General features: G+C 37.9%; 1 protein-coding gene across 2 annotated transcripts in view; it reads left to right on the top strand.

Moving 5' to 3' along the window:
- Positions 1-18,526, top strand: part of LOC131045350 (isocitrate dehydrogenase [NAD] regulatory subunit 1, mitochondrial) — a 110,708-nt gene that overhangs the window by 75,220 nt on the left and 16,962 nt on the right. The window lies entirely within an intron of this gene.

The following is an 18,526-nucleotide window of genomic DNA, read 5'->3' as shown; positions in this document are numbered from 1 at the left end:
AAAAGACATGTGTCCTTAAAATACAATTTTATCATTGGTCAAGCATTAAATGTTATGTAATGGTTGTAACAAACCCTAATTAGGGTTTTCATTATTGAATCTTGGCCATTGATCTCAAATTGATCTGAGCCATCGAATTGTATTATGGGCACTATATAAGCCCCGACTCTTCATTTTGTAAAGGCAGTTGGAATCAGTTAGAGAGTAGTTGGAGAGTGAGTAGTCAGTTGATAGAATAGCAATTAGAGTAGAATAGAAAGAGAAGGCAAAGATTGTTGCCAAGATGTTGTTGTAAAAGACTTGTAAAACTTCATTGAAGAAATGGTGAAATTTATGGGTCGATTCGACAATTCGCATGATCTTTATACTTCTCATAGTTGATTTCATGTTATTAGATGAATGGAAGAAATGTGCTTGATTGATGGTGAAATTCGTATATCCATACTACTAGCAGTTTGTTGATTGCAGACTTGCCTTGCGTAGTCAACTGAAATCGTTTAGCTTAAGCCTAACTTCAATTATCGCTTCTTCATTGATATGCATCAGCCTGATGGTGTCTATGCCTGCAGTGATGATTTGAACATCATAAAGCTTTCCTTTGAAGATCGCACTAACCTTGTGGAGATGGTCCTGCGATGTCAAAACAAGATTTAGTTAGAATTTCATCAAAGATCATTCATTGCTCCTACATTCTTAGTATTAGAATTAGATCCTTTCCTCACCCTCATCTTTTTTTCCTTTTTTTCAAATCAAAGCTAGTAAGAGTCTGTGTTCCAGCAATATTCAAAGCAAATCAGACGTTCAATCATCAAATGTAAGTCCGCTTGTGATTCCAGCAAATCACATCATACCACTGGTGCTTGTCCACACGTAGAGATCCTACATCGAAGAACCTTGAAGTCACCCTGATTGATCCTTTTCGCGATATCTTCAACATTCAGAGGCTTTACTCAAGAGAGGATAAGGTACCCTCGGGTATTTTATTCTGTGTTTGATAGTGTACAAAATACACATCAACAATACCCAGCTAAATTAGTGGGGGGTGACCCCCTAAGCTTGGATAACATGTCAAAATATTTCTTGTTCTTCCTAAATATTTACATAACTCTTTCCAAGACTATTAAGACTATGTTAGTGTATTATGGGGAGAACAATTTTGAGCCTAGAATTAAGGAACTTGAAATGCAAGGTTGTAATATTGTGTAAATATGCAAAAACGTTTGTTTTTGCTAAACACCTTTTTCTCAATCAAGGATATATGATTGCTTGGTGAATCTTGGCACCATGATTCCCCTAACCAACATCAGAAAACGGCAGAAGTTAATTGGTCAAACTAGAAAGTTTATACTCTCAACTATTAAACCCCAAGAGCAAATGAAGATAATTGCAACCACCTAAGTTACTTCATCTTTCTATACAATGCAACAAAGGTAGTTGACAAGTTAGAGAAGAGTGGAGATATTTTCAAAACTCAACAAGATTTTTACTCAATTGTTGGGTTTATCATTCGATAAATTGATCCCTTTATCTTCTTTTTTGATGCTTATTTGTATGTTTTGGAAATTGAGTGAATTGACACTTAAGTAAAATAATTGGTACATGAGTGTCACATAAAATAACACCCATACTTGTGGTATCCCAATTTGATTGGCACTAGAACAAGATGGAATGTAGTAATTTTGTGTTGACTACACAACACTAATTAGGTCATAATGAAGAACATGTATCCTATTTTAATATATGCTTCCGGATTCAGTTGTGTAGGAGTTTTTTGCATCAACGTTTTGAATCACACTTTGTGATTCTGTAATGTCCCCACTCTAGTTAGTCTCAGTGACTGATGTGTTAGTCTATTACTTTGGACTCTCGTAGGCTAACATTTTGGATAGAGTCTCAGTGGTAGTTCCACTTCTTCAGTTGAGTCTTGGTTTCAGTTCGAGGGCCTTTGCAGTTAGTGTATGGGCTTTAGTTGAGGGACTTACTATTTATAGTAAGTCAATCTGGTAGTTGTGATATTTTTAGTTAGGGCACTTGGACACATGGGGGTCATTCAGTGTTGACCCTAGCTTCTAACAGCATGTCAAAAGACTAAATATTGAGGGAGATATTAATATTTTAGTGGTTAAGTCATTAAATTAACTTATATGGATATTATAAAGTCATAAAGTGTCTTTATTGAAATTATAAACCCACTTAAATATTATAAAGTGACTTTTAAAATCACTTAAATAAATTTGGATGCCCAAAGGGTTAATTAAACTATAGGAATTGAATTAAATACATTTAAATGTATTTAATATGAAGTTGGGCGTACTTTTCTTGGAATTCGTGCTTTTTGGGGATATAAGGGAAAAAGAGCAATGAAAACTCCATTATTGATTATTTGACATTGCTTCTATTTTGCTCTGTGGAATTCCTTGACAAGGGTTTAAGAGGTTTGGCCATTGGAGAACGAAAATTCTTCGTGGATCTGTGATTGTGAGGTTGTGGAAGATCAGCTAAATTATTGCAATTGTGAAGGCTTCATTCAGGAGTCTTATTGTGCTTCAACGGAGATTCTTTATTTCAGATATTGCAGATTTTTCAATAAGGAAAGGGCAAATCAGGTTAGACGCCCCCTTTTAGCAGCATATTTCATTTCAATAAGTACTCGTACAGTTTCCAGTTGCTGGCCGTACAATTCAGGCTTGGCATGTGGGGTCCAGGAAAGCAACATTTTGACTGGGAGGCTAAAACACCTTTCTAATTTGCAATCTAGTTGCACCATTCCCAACGCCCAACATAATTAGGTGGATTCATCTCATTTTTGGCCTGGAATTTTTTTATTTTGGACTTGTACTTCAATTTTGGTCAGTTTCCCAGTTTTGGTTGGCAAACTCCAGAATTCTTTATTTAAAATAAGCTGAGGACCTACAGGTATGTTTTATGTATTAGTTTCATTTGCAACAATTACTTAATGCATAATATAGATTCAATTGTTCCATATTTGGTATCTATTCAGTTATATGAGCAATTCTTGCTTGGTGCACTTGTTATTTTTATTTAAAAATTGTTCAAAAACCCTTGAAAATCCAAAAACAAATCAGCAATAGCATTTCAAGAGAGTTAGAACCAGCAGGGTTCTTACAGATTCATCATCAGGATGAGAGCTGTAGGATGAGAGTCTTTTGCAGGGAGAGTTTTTTTTCCTACAACTCCCATCCTGATGATGAATCACGGAGTGTGATTCGAAACGTTGATGCAAAAAACTCCTACACAGCTGAATCTAGAAGCATATATTAATTTAGCATGGACTGTGGAAATATCATCTCTCTAATGTATCCTATTTGTCAAATAGTTGACTGGTTAGATCAAGTGAGGTACGATTTGCTTGACCAAAATGTACACCAAGCTTGAGTACCAAGATGTACTTGAGGAATCTTCTAATATTTTCATGCCTTTTTGTTATTTGAAGCTGGCCAACCTTTATGAAGCTTTGGGACTCCTAAGCCTTGTCAATTATTACTTTGTATTGAATTTCTCTCACATTGCATGGCGCTTTGAACCAAACAGGTAAAGGAGGCACACAAGCGATTTTTCTTAAGTGCTTTGAGTTGAAGCAGTATTTGGATGGGTGACCTTTTGAGAAGTCTCAATTGTCATGCCCTTGCCAATTTAAAAGAAATCATAGCCTTTAAATTATTATTGCTTTTACAAATACAATCGCAGACCTTATAAATAAGCCCAAGCAAGGGCCGACCAGGATTAAATAAAACAATTATTAGCAAAGGGCCGACCTTACAGATAACTGTTGATGTTTTTTTTACGCACATGCGAACACAAAGTAAAATACCATATGTATCTTATCCTCTGTTGAACAAAATCTCTCGGATGCTGAAGATTAGCTTAAGGATCACTCGAGAAGACTCCAAGGTTCATGAATGTAGGGTCACTACGTGTGGATAAGCTCATTGGTTGATGTGATTATGCTAGAATCACAAGGGGACTTACATTCGAATGCCTGAATGTTTGATTTGCTGGAACTTAGGTCCTATCTACTCAATTAGAAGGTAAAAAAGAGCAAAAGAGATAGGGTTTGAGAAATCTTCGCTAGGACCTAGAATGTAAGAATATAGATGAATGACTATATGGAATCCTACCAAGCTAGGTCTCACCATCAATTTGAACAATTCGACACAAGCTCAGTGCAATCTTCTAAGGACGTTTCAAAGATGTTCGAACCAATACCACCAAACATTGATCACCATTTAAGTTAATGCATAAACAATGAGTGTAGAATGATTCGAAGTTAAGCTCATGTTATTCCAGTTGACCACACAAGGCACACTCACAATCAGTAAGAGGCTAGTGGTATGGACTAGGCGGATTCCACATGGATATATTCAACTTCTTCCATTCAATCTAATTATTTACCATCTAACATGAAGATCCAACAAGAAACCATGCACATTGTAAAGAAACAACACACTTCACCATAACCTCAACGAAAATGGAGTTCATTAACAACTTAGGCAACAATTTCTGCCTTCTCTTCCTACTCTACTTTAACTTTTATTCTATTCTCTTAAGACTATCTACTGACTATTAACTCACTATTAGCTATTAACCAACTATTAGCTACTACAAATGAAGAGTTTGAGCCTTTTATAGTGCTCTCAATACAATTCAACGACTCAGATCAATTTGAGATCAATGGCTAGGATTTTACAATGAAAACCCTAATTAGGGTTTGTTACAACAAACTCTCCTTAGCCAACAAGAAAATTACATTCAGAAAGTATTGTCCAATAGATATCAGGGGTAGGTGCCTCAGAGTTTGTGCCGTAACTAGTGAGTCAGGTACATTGCATCTAGACATGTAGAGGTAGACCTTCCTTGACTGGTCAGTGGTGACTAGGATGATGACTAGGACGCCGCTTCAACTTGCACTTGTAGAGTTGACTTGTCACTATGAAGGGATGTTGAGAGATATCTTGTTGATACTCAACATTATCTAGCTCGCTCAAAGTAGTGGTGATGGGAAGTATTGATGTAGTTAAGTCTTTCTTCCATCCTTGTGTTTCTTGGAGTGATTGCACGGTCTGTCCTTAACCATCTTATGATCTCTCCATGTCAATGTGATAGAATGAAAACCTTGAAGATAACCTGCTATTGCTTGCAATTGTTGAACGCTTGAGGTTTTTCAACTTAGTAGTACTTTGAGTCTTCTTCATGCATTTGAGGTGTTCTTGATGTTGATGAAGCTTCTTGAAGTAGTCCCCTTGTATCTTGTCCTTGGTCTTGCATAGTGCTGATAGGAAGTGTTTGTCATGATCGAGTCATCCCTCCATCCTTGCTTGTGTCTCTTGCCTTATGGTGGTTGCATGATCTTCCCTTTTATATCTGCAAAACAAAGCAAGTATGGTATCAAACTCATATGATAAATAGCTTATATAATCTCTTAATTTTGACACAATCTTTGATTTTGAATGATTGCAATCAATAAGTTCATTGGGTAATTGTTGATGTGTTTTTTATGCACATGCGAACACAGAATAAAATACCTAAAGGTACCTTATCCTCTCTTGAATAAAGTTTCCCGACTGCTGAAGATCTTGCTGAAGGATTAGTCGAGGCAACTCCAAGGTTTTGTATGTAGGTTCTCTACCCATGGATAAGCTCTCTGTGGTATGATGTGATTTTGCTGGAATCACAAGGGGACTTACACTTGATGACTGAACGTCTGATTCACTTTGAATATTATTGGAACACAGGATTTCACTAGTCTAGATTTTGAAAAAAAAAGAAAAAGGATGAGGGCGAGGAAAGGATCTAATTCTGACACTAAGAATGTAGGAGCAATGAATAACCTTTGATGAAATTCTAACTAAGTCTTGTTTTGACATCCCAAGACCATCTCCACAAGGTTAGTGCGATCTTCGGAGGAAAAACTTTATGATGTTCAGATCATCGCTACAGGCATAGACACCATCAGGTTGATGCATATCAGTGAAAAAGCGACAATTGAAGTTAAGCTTAAACTGAATGATTCCAGTTGACTACACAAGGCAAGTCTGCAATCAACAAACTGCTAGTAGTATGGATATACGAATTTCACCATCAATCAAATACATTTCTTCCACTCATCTAATAACATGAAATCAAATCTGAGAAGTATAGAGACCATGCAAATTGTTGAATTGACCCATAGATTTCACCATTTCTTCAATGAAGTTTTACAAGTCTTTTACAACAACATCTTGGCAACAATCTTTGCCTTCTCTTTCTATTCTACTCTAACTGCTATTCTATTTGTTATCAATCATTAGCTATTCTAACCTCTATCAACTAATTATTCACCTTCTAACTACTGACTAACTATTAGCCTTTACAAATGAGGAGCCAGGGCTTATATAGCGCCCTCAATACAATTTGATGGTTTAGATCAACTTGAGATCAATGGCCGAGATTTTACAATGAAAACCCTAATTAGGGTTTGTTACAACAAACTCAATTCTGGCCAATGAAATAATTGCATTATTTGGACACGTCTTATTTGGAATATTCGACCAATGGATAACCGGGGTAGGTACATCGAAGTTTGTGCCATTTTTGAGGAGTCAGGTACATTGAATCTGGACACGCTAAGGTGGACCAATCCAACTAGAGGAGTGATGACTGGGACGCCACCTTGTCTGATACTTGCAACTTGGTAGATATTCAATTTGATGATGCTGAGAAGCTGACTTTAATTAACTTTTCTGAAACTATCTGCTTCTTCAACGAACCCTTGCTTTAACCTCCTTTGTCTTTGATGTGCAGGATGGATGGTGTACCTTTCCTTCAAATGCTGGTCTGGAAGAGGTCATCCTTGATGATGCTGGAGAAGGTCGTCCTTGATCTGGCTTGGAGAAGGTCGTCCTTGATCTGGCCTGGTCTTCTTTCATCTGCAAGACAAACCATAAGATGATTAAGGACACATAATATATTTATTCTAACATAGCATTTTATACCTTAAATCATCAACAAGAAGACATCAAAATGAAGTTTGCTCAAGATTCTTTCCAGGGACAGGCTTCATAAGAATTTCGCCCTGGACCCTTTGGAAGGGTCAGGAGCGAAAATCTCATTCTTGACTTGATCCTTCATCTTTTCACCTCCAATCTTCTCTAGAAGGTAACTAAACATCATTCTCATGCAAGGAACAAAGTCTTAAGCCCAAGCAAGGTCAAAAAGGTAGGCTTGTAAGGAATTTCGCTCTGGACCCTTTGGAAGGGTCAAGAACGAAATTCACCTTCTTGGCTAGAATCCTTCATTTTTTCAAAGCTCTCACACATTTCCAAAGTCCAAACATGTCCACTCTTCCTTTCAAGATGCCTTGCAACTCAAAATTTGGTCAAACTAGGGAGGAAATGAGCCTTAGGAGGATTTTCACTCTGGACCCTTTGGAAGGGTTAGGAGCGAAAATCACAATTCGGGCTTGATTGTTCATTTTTTAAACTTCAATTTTCTCCTGGAGGCAAATATAGATCGTTTTCCATCAAAGGAGCAAGGTTTCAAGCCAAAACAAGGGAGCAAATGAAGTATATAATGAATTTCGCTCTGGACCCTTTGGAAGGGTCAAGAGTGAAATTCTCTTTTAGGCTAAAATCTTGATCTTCAAAATCATCGAACTCCACCTCAAGGCAAAAACATACTAGTTTATCATCCAACGTGCCTTAGAAACCAACACTTAGTCAAAATTAGAAAGAAAATGAGAGCTACAAAGATTTTCGCTCTGGACCCTTTGGAAGGGTCAGGAGCGAAAATCATGTTTTGGGTTTGATCCTCGACTTTTCCAACTCTCACCCTCTTTGGGAGGCAAACATAGATCCTTCCTCATGCATCTCCACCTAGGTCCTGACTCTTGCCAAAGGAAAAATGAGTGTTTTCAAGAATTTCGCTCTGGACCCTTTGGAAGGGTCAGGAGCAAAATTCATTTTTTAGGCCAAAATCCTTCACATTTTCACATCCCATCACCTCAAAACTAGAACGTTGGTCCAAACAAGGGAGAAAATGAGGTTTTCAAGAATTTTGCTCTGGACCCTTTGAAAGGGTCAGGAGCGAAATTCCTACTTTAGGCTAATTTCCATCATTTTGTCACCTCAAATCTCCTCTCAAAGACACATGTGCATCAAAACCTTCCCATCACGCCCCAGAAGTCAACAAACTTGGTCATGTCAAAGAGCAAAGTGGAAAAAAATGAATTTCGCTCTGGACCCTTTGGAAGGGTCAGGAGCGAAAATCATCCTTGGGCTCAAATTCTGACTTCATTTTCACATTTCCTCATTCAAACAAGCGTTTTTACCTTCATTCAAGCCTAGGAATGCGTTAGTTCTAGGTTTTGGTCAAAGTAGAATATCTTATGGAGAATTTCGCTCTGGACCCTTTAGAAGGGTCAGGAGCGAAATTTGCTTTGGACCCTTTGGAAGGGTCAGGAGCGAAATTTGACATTTTGGTCTCTCTGTCAGGATCATTTTATGGAATGTAACATTTAAGTATAAGAAAGAAGAAAGATATAAGGAAATATATACTGTCAGGATGTTTGAGAGTGGTTTCGGACCTCTAGGAGTTATATTGCAAAATCTAGTTTTTGGAGGATTCTTCAGTTTTCTAGACAGTCAAATTTCAGGATCAAGACATTCCAGACAGCCAAATTTCAGGATCAGGACATTCCAGACTTCGCCAAATTTCAGGGCATTTGAAGATCAGGATGACATTCTAGACTTCATCTCTCACCAACTTGACCTAGCTTGGACCTTCAAGAATGATACTCACTCACCAAGCAAGACACAATTAGCAACAAGAGCAAAACTAGGCCCTAAGGAAGACTTTCAAAGAAACCCTAATTTGGGGCCCCAAAGACTCACCTTGGCTCAAGCAGAGCCTACCATCCTAGTGATCCCCCTGGTGACACTCGAAAAGCAAAGGCTAACAGACAAAACCCCAAAACCTAGAAAAGCAAAACCCCACAAAGCGAAAAAAGTAAGGGTCCCCATTTGCAATGGGGCAATGTGTGAATACGTCACAACAGTAATTTGAATATCCTAGGGAAAATTTGGGCTGTCCAAAGACGAATTTGCAAGTTGATAGGCCTCCTAGCTGAGCAAATTCACTTTTCCTCAATACTTAAATGATAAATTCGTCTTCTCAAGACATCAGACCTGCTTCCTCAATAATAAATTTTGCCTATATGCTGGATGAAATTCGCAAATATGTTGATGAAATTCTTTGTCATGCTGGAGTAATATGCTGACCTGCCACTGATGGAAAGAAAAAATGTTTGAATTGATGCTTGGAATGATTGATTTGACCTTCCCTTTATATGCGATTTAGGGTAAGAGACATGTCCTTGGGAGTAATAGGCCAACTTGGTAAAATAAATAACAAATAGCTTCTTTATGATAGCCGACTTCTTACCTTGAACTTCTCTTCTTGGAATTTGAAATACGAAATTCGCTCTAAAACTCTTTCAAGGTACATGAATTTGGAAATTCGCTCATTGTCCTTGCTAGGGATAGGACCTAAAGTGCAACTTGCTCACTGTCCTTGGTAACGACAGGTCAAGATGTGAAATTCCCTCTATGACCTCCCTAGGGATAGGCCCTATAATTAATTCGCCCTTCTTAAGAACAAGACCAAGATTAAATTGCATCATTTGATTTGATCGATCAAGGTTTAAAGCAATCAGTTCGCTCTTTGACCAGCCCAGGGATAGGACCTAAATCCAAAATTCGCTCATGGTCCTCTTGAAGGACAGGACCTATAACTTTACTTTGGTCAGCCCCTTAAAAATGTGTACTTTATCAAATCGGGTCATATGTTTGATGATCAAACTCAAGGTAAGGATTTTGCTCAAGGTCTTCTCTAAGGACAAGCCCTATAGTAAGTGAATTCGCTCCACGACCGGGCCTTGGACAAAACATATCACATACTTCACTCTGTGTCCTTCCGAAGGACAAGACCTAAATGACATATTTCGCTCTCCGACCTTAATGAGGACAGGACCTAAATAACATATTTCGCTCAATCTCCTTTGCAGACACACTTTTTGTTAAATTGCTTCATTATTTGAGCGATCAAGGTCTAAACAGGGAGTTCGCTCTATGACCGGCCTAAGGACAGGCCCTAACATGAATTTCTCTTTGTGTCCTCTCTAAGGACAAGATCTATAGTATGGGTTTCGCTCTCAGACCTTGCTAAGGACAAATTCAAATCGTTCAAAAATTGAGGCAAGGCAAGAAAAATTCGCTCCATGACCTTGAAGAGGACAAGACCTATAATCAAATTCGCTCTTGGTGACAGTCCTAAGGATAGGTTCAAAATATAAACATTTTCGCTCTACGCCCTTTCTAAGGACATCCTTATAACTTGAAAATTCGCTCCCTGACCTTAAGGGGGACATGTCTTAAAACTTAGTTCGCTCCAAGATCTCTCTAAGGACAAAACTTGTAGATGAGTCTGGTTCATGTTGATGCAAGATTTAATGAAGAAGGTTGCTTACCATCCTTAAGGAGAATTTCGCTCTATGACTACTGTAAGGACAAGAATCAAAATCGCTCTAAGACCAAAGTAAGGACATAAATCAAGATCGCTCTAAGACCAAGGTAAGGACAAGGCACAAATAAGGTTTTCGCTCTCTGCCCTTGGTGAAGACAAGGCTTGATCCAAGACACATACTCAAGCTCGCTCTATGATCAGCAAGAAAATATCAAACAGATCGCAGCTTGCTCCATGATTATGATGAGGATTTTGCTCTAAGACTGACCTAAGGACAAGACCTATAACAAGCTTCGCTCACCAACCCTCCTAAGGACAAGGCTTCAAAGTGCAGCTCGCTCACTGTCCCTTCAAAGGACAAGGACAAGATAGGTGAATTTCGCTCTATGTCCAAGGTAAGGACAAGCCAAGTTGAAAATTTCACTTCATGTCCTTTGGAAGGATAGGGCCTATGATGTAATTTTCGCTCTATGACCTTCGAGAGTACGGGACTCAAAGACAAAGTTCGCCTCTTGACCCTTGGTAAGGTACGGGACCTAGGAGGACACTATGCATTCAACCAAGGTTTGATTTAGCAACTTGAGGCATGATCGGATAGTACACAAAAACCCTAGGAATGATCTAAATAATCCCTAATCACTCAACTGACCTGACCTACTTCACTCCACCTTGAGGAGACCCACCTTTGAGAAACTCAATCCCTTCAATGCAAAGGCTAAGACACTAAAACGACCAACAACAAAACTAAAAGAGCTAACCCTAGAAAGCAAAAAGTGGGGGTCCCCATTTGCAATGGGGCGATGCGTGAATACCTCACAACAATAACCCTAAGCAATTGAATAAATAAATGGAGGCCGACCGAACACAAAAATAATTAAAATTGGCTAATTGAAGGAAGGCCAACAAGTATTAAGAGGCATTACAATAGGGAGAAATTAATTATTTGAAAGAGGCCAACTTTTGGTGAAGGATCACCTCCCTTGAAAGAGGTACATATAGAAGATAAGGAGTTGAAAAAGGAGACGAGCAAGGAAGGAATTGAATTAGATCAGAGCAGATCAACTAAAGCAAACCTCCTCATTTAATTATCAAACAGTGATATCATTCTTAATGGAGCAGTGCTCTTAATAATAATTAAGGCAGCCATTTCATTGTGTTAACAGTAGTGATTAGGTTAGGCATTTGGAAGGGACACCACCCTTGAAGGAAGGGTGACCGCAGACGGGACACAACCTTCGATTGCCAAGTGAAGATTATTTAAGGAGAACTCCATTTGGAGGAAGGGAATCAAGCAATCAGAACCAAGCAAGTGGAATCAAATAAAAAGGAAGACAGAGGCAGCTTGATAAACTAAGGAAAGAGATCTGCAAATTCAAAATACAGCCATAGTTGACCTAGTAGATATTGTGGTATCCATGAATATATGTTTAATATGTATGCTTGATGTATGCAGCATGATAATGGCTTTAATGCATAATTCCTTACATATTGATATAAACCATGATATGTATGTATAATAATGTATTTGATGCATAACCTTTCATGTATTGGATATAGGCAATATTGTGGAATGTCTAGACTCCTAATTTGCTCATCCAATTGTTGCAATCAATCATGACTAGGTTACTGAGGGAATACAAGGAGGGAGAAACTGATATGAGATCCTCTTCTAAGTACACCACCTGATGGTGCATGGTTGGCGGCCTGCCACATGAGGCCAATGGGGACAAGGTATCTTGCCCTTGGGCTTAGATAGGAAGGATACTCCACGCACCCTATTTTGGTTTCTCCTCCAACCCTTACAATGGTTGATTGTTGGAATGGATTCAAAGAGGTCTCAAGCATAGGAGAGCGAATACGGTGGCACGAATAGGGAGGGTAGGTACAAGCTTCCCGACTAGGTTCACCACCCCATGAAGGATGGATGGCAGAATGCCACATGGGGCCAAGAGGGATGTTATATGCGATGGTATATCCTCTCTTGGGCTTAGTTTGAGGATTGCTTTGGCACCCTATCATGTCTCCCTATCCGAGCCTCGTTATGGTTGAACCCAAATAATGAATTATAGATATTATATGATTAAGATGGTTGTGAATATATGCTCTTTAACCCTAGTAGTAATAATTTGATTTTATGAATTGTATTTTTGATAATTGTCTAACATGATTGTAGGTTCTCAACAAGGATCCATCTTGCTTTTACATTCTTTGGGTAAAGTTATATCTTTGAGTATATTATGTTCCTTGTTTTTATTGAAGTTGTGATTTTAGGGCAAAATTTAGGGTAATCCCAAAAGGGGATATTACATCAATATGTCACCCCTATTAGCATCACTTGGATGGAATGAGTGCTAAATGGACCATTCATGCTCACGGGAGAACGGGAGATGAGTTTGTGTCAACCACTAATAAAATATGGGTCAATGAAATTGATTCAAAAACTATGCTGTTGAATCTTGATAAAGCACTATAATTTTTGCTTAGTCAAAGGTACAAAAAGAAATGTTTCAAAACTCATATCTATCTATTGCCAATTCTTGCCTTGCTAGACCTACAAACTACAAAGAGCATTTGAAATAGATTGATGCTCTAGATTATGCATTAGCAGCTCTCCTTAATGAACACGAGCATGTTGTTGCCTTCCATGGTGAGGTTTCTAAGGATGCGGATTAAAGAAGCTTAACATTTGAAGGGGACCTTTGGACCATTTTCCAAGCTTGTTGAAGAGGGAAGCACTGTATCTTAGGCAATAAGCAATAACCCTCACTAATCACAAGATTACAATTCTCGCAAAGTAAAAGCAAGTTACAAAATGAGCATCATCAAAAGTGGTATGCACATTTGAATGAATTTTACTTGAGCATCAAACACAAGATAGATTGCACTAAACCTGTTGTTAACAACTTGATTTGTTCTCTAATTGTAGCACATAATAACATTCTTGATTCTTTTGAGCATGAAACTTCAATTTGGTCTTAGTTATATGCAATTTGACCCTAACTCTAAATATATACTAGATTCTTCATGTTGGTTAGTGAGTTTGCTATTTCTATTTGTAGAATTAACTCCTCTATCATTTGGGACACTTTATTTACTAGTGAGTGCCAATGGGTGATTCGAAAATCACCATTCAGTTCATTGTTAGGGCATTTTTGTGTGAAGGATTTGGCTGTATGCTAGAAAAGTTTGACTGGCCAAAGATTTGAAGTGTTGTTACCAAGCTCACTTGTGCAATTGCATAGTGTGCAAACAATAAATAGGGAACATGTACTCCTTTGCCAACTAACCAAGTCTTGGGAGTCAACCTTAATGGTTTTACCATCATATTTACTTGTTATGAAGCATGAAAATGACTATTTTATAGTGTTTAGAATCCCAAAGTTGGGCACTTTCCTGTCATTGCCAAAAGATCACGTTGAGAGTGGAAATCACGATTTTTTTATTCAGCTAGGTGTGGATTTTTTTTGATATTTGAAAGACCATTATCTCAGATAGAAACAAAAGATTTGTAAGTACATTGGAACAATGTATTTATTATGCAGGTGAAACTGAAAAGGGCTACCATATGTCTCCTTATATAGATGGATAGACAAAGTTCATTAATTGGATGACAGTACATCTCAAAATTGTAATTAAAAAAATCAATGCACATGGAACGAATGTTTGCTCATTTCAGTACAAAATGTTCCACAAAGACAATCAATTCTAGGTCTTACCTTGAGTTCTAACCATTGGCACCTATTGATCTAGCTCTCCCCATAGTGCAGAAAGAAGACCTTCATTTGTTTTGAAAGAATCAAAGAAAGTGGCAAAGTTCATTGAATAGATTCATCATATTCCATAACAAGTCCACACCATTTGGTGGAAAACCAATGCTAGCTACTAGTAGCATCATGACTAGCATTGGCCATGCCATCAATACAAGTTCGGTGAATATGTATGGTTGTATAAGCATAGAGAAAGACCCAAAGGATACAACTAGAAGAATGGAGTTGTGAATGACTACTTGAGAGGAGAGGATGTGGGGTATCTACACCTGAACCCAAAGATTATTGCATGCATTAACTACATGGAGGGGTACTCTCTTTGGGAAAGGGGGATAAGAGTTGCCTGTTGGGAAAAATATACAATCAAAGAGAAGGTAGGGAAAAATATACTTTGAAGTCAATCATGTACCCTACTTTGGTTTTCACTTTATTTTCAATATGATACTCCTATTGTACTTTCCAGCTCCATTGGATATACTAAGTGCAATTAAACTATTATAATCAGTAGAGTTGAATCTTTATTGCATTGCCCTTACCAAGACAAATAAGATCCTTGATATAAAGGTTAGGGGCATTAAACCGGAGTCTGTAGTGCTATACAAAATTGTCAAAGTGGCTCACTTGGGCATGACCTTCACCATGAACCAAATAGAAAAGTCTCCATAATTTGTTTTAATCCTTTATGCAATGGAGTGGAGATATAATATCATTACACCTATGCAAGAGAAACAATGCTAACAAAAACTTAAATGTAGTAGTTTGCTCAATATATTTGTTGGTCTTTGTAACCTCAAATATTTTGTTAATTATTGTTTGTTAACAGATTGGTCTTTTCCTAAAATGTTACTAAAACAAGACTCTTTGCCCCAAATAATACCTAACCCGTTAGCAACAGTTGGGTAAACTAAAGATAGCTTCCCTCTGAATTTTGAAGTAAAGGTATAGTTCGATTCGTAAGATCAAATTTTGGTTTGTTTTCCAAATATACAAAAGCTTTAGTATACTTTTAATCAGAAAGTAGGAAAGGTCTCTAATATTTGCCCATCACCATGAAACAAATGTGATAACAAGAATTGAAATGAGATAACTCACAGATTATTGAAACTCATAAAAGAAACTTTAGTGCCTTCTTCAATTCAAAGATTGATGACTGTTTTCTAATATAGAAATAGTGGATTCAAGTATTGACTGAATTCTGAAAAGATGAAGAACAACTTATATGAACATCACGTTTCAAAGAACAAGACACCCAATTTGTATAAATTCACCGATTCACAACATCATAAGCTATTGTTTAAAGTTCAATGCACAAAGACACAAATCCAGAAATTCAGCAATATGTATTGATCTTCAAAATTCAGATTGATTCACACTCGTATGTCTAAGCATAAGGGGGACCCAAAAATTGCTGATCCCTTTTCCATGTCCATTTCCAACATATTTAAAAGTTTTTAAAACATAACTGCCAATGTATCTTGAGAAACTGATTCTTTAAAAGAATCGTTAAAACATAATTAAGTTTTTGAAATAACAACAAATGAAACTGAAATAGACAAGTGGCTGCATTAAAATTGGAAGGTAGTTTCATTCATCTGGTAGTTGTGCCTCTTGGTTCTGTCGGTTGTTGCTTCGCCTGCCTATCCTTGTAATCTTGCAACACCTTTAGGATTCTTGGGATTCCTTGGTCGTGTGGTATGATCACATTCCTTGTTTGCAATGCCCACAAGGCCCTCCCTTTTCTGATGGCTTCAGCCTTAGTAATAAAAGTTTTGTAATGATTCAACCAAATCAAGGAAGCATCTATCCTTACCAGCTTATCATGCTTTTCTTCATCAAAAGCCATTGGGTCAGATAGAGCATCTATATTGTTTTGGAATTTTGCTTCCAATGCATCTGTCGTAGCAAAACCAAAATTATCCTTTCTTTTCAATTGACAACCAATATCTGCGAACTCGTGTATTACTCGTGTGACCAATTTATTGGCTTCTTTGAGCAATCTGCTCTGTTCTCTGATATTTTGCTGTAAGAAGTTGCGTTTCCAGTCCAAGCTTTCGATCTAAGTGCTGAGCGTATCTTTAGCTGGGATTATCTTTTTAGCAACAACCGAACTAAGACCCATTTCCATGATTTCTTTAAGTTCTTGGATAGCTTGCAAGTGTGAGGTTTCTTACACTTTAGCATTGCTTATTTTAGTGGCAACACTGTTCCCTGCTAGAATCAATTCATTATAAGATTTACTTAAATTGTCAATAAATGGAATGCCTCTAGCAATAAATGGAATGCCTTTGGCCTTCATTTTCTTTATCCACTCTTGTGCAATTCAGCCAAAATGACTATCTGTCTGCAATTTTGTCACTAACCCCCTATTAGTATCTGATTTTAGATCCAATATCCCTGAGGAGCTAGAGTCCTGCGACGATGGATTCAATAATGACCTTAGGCATTCAAACAATGTTTCAACTAATGCCTTTAAACCTTCTTTATCCAACTTGCCCTTTTCAGTTCTTTCCATCACTTTAGTAGTTGTGACCTGGAAATTGTGCAGGTCTCCATCCCTACTAGGAGGCCCCATATCAATGCGGGTAAACCTGAAGTCAGCCACAGTGGCTTGACCTGGGTCTTTTTGGGATGTGGGGTGAGCAATTTCCAAGAAATGGTGTTCTGAATTTTCATCCTCGATTAGGCATGAGGTAGTTTTAAGTTTCTTAATCCTAGGCATAGGGGTGGATTGCAATATCTATGACACAGTATCCTTAGATGGTTCCCTAGTGGATTCATTTTTTCTCTTATTAGATAAGGATAGTTCTAACCATGTGGGGAAGGACAGGGTTTTTGTGGCACTTTGCATGGCATCAGGACTAAGAAAAAGGGTCCTCTTAATAGAAGGGGTTTTGTCTATTTTTTGTAAAGTAAAAGGAAATGGAGACTTAGACTTACCACTAATGGCACTATCTTGTCCTGCATCTTGAACTGGCTCCTTTCTTTTACCCTCATCCCTTTTGGACTCTTCTGCTTTCTTCTCTCTTTTGTTCCTTTCTTTCTCCTCTTTCTCTTTCTCTAGCTCCTCTATTCCAGTCTTTGGCGTTGAGCTGTCTCCACATGTCTTCTTGGGGTCCTGATTTTTCCCTGGTGGTTCTCCATCTCTATTCCTTCCCAGATTAGCTGGGGGTACTGTTTGTGCACGTGGAGTTGTGGAAGAGGTTTGTATTACCAGTGCTGCTCTGCCCTGTTGATTTCTTTGTTTTTGTTGGGTTAGTCTTAGAGACATTCCCCTTTTTCTTGGCCACCAGACTTGGGTTCTTCTTAGGATTGCTACAGTCCTTCTATCTAAGTCCTCTTTAGGCTGATTCCAATCAATTGGGTCCAAGGGCTGCATCTGTATATGGGAGGCATATATAGGGTCAATCATATCGGACCCATCATCAACATCATTCAGATCCCATCCCAACTGGTAATCTACAATATGTTTCAAGGTCATTCTTGACTAGTCTCTTCTTCTCACCTCAGAATCATCCGTGTAGTCTTCCCAATAATCTTCCAACTGAGGTACATGATAGAACGTAGGGTCCAAGTGCAAATTATCCTTAACAAAGTCTTTACTGTCGAATTTTAGCCTGAGAACATCACATGTGTCCATAACATATTTTTTTGCTGCCTTCACAATGTTTAAGGCGTTCGACTGTGTCTTACAACAATACATCCCTAGGGTAATGCGAAACTAAATGCCTATTTTTCTTCTCTCACTACATCTTTTATTTACTTAACAAATTTGCCTATAGAGCTCAATCATGACAAACTTATCCTCCACATACCTGGGTAGTTTTAACGGGAAACCATCAAAACCTCCTACTCTTATGTAAGTGAAAGTAGGGAACTGTAGGAAATAACTGCCATACACCTTTATCATTGTGGCTGCTTCAGGTGAAATTCTCCGTTCCAGATGACCTTGCAACTCCCTTACCAATCTCATCGTAAATACATCATTTACTCTTCTAAAATTTGCATAGCTCTTTTGCAACTGCAAATCAGGATAAAAGTCATAGATTTGAATATTATCATCAAATTCCTCCACATAATCTAAGTCAGGCCAATGTTGGGTGCAAGCTAAAGCATATAACATATAAGAATACATATAAGAGAATCTGTTCAATCTGAACTGAGTGATCATGGAATGTAACCGATCACTGATCAAATCTGCCCCATCCAAATATGATTCCCCTGTAGAAGTAACTTGAACAAAT

The sequence above is a fragment of the Cryptomeria japonica genome, chromosome 8, assembly GCF_030272615.1.
Source record: "Cryptomeria japonica chromosome 8, Sugi_1.0, whole genome shotgun sequence".
NCBI lineage: Eukaryota > Viridiplantae > Streptophyta > Pinopsida > Cupressales > Cupressaceae > Cryptomeria > Cryptomeria japonica.
This window is presented reverse-complemented; position numbering and strand designations above follow the sequence as displayed.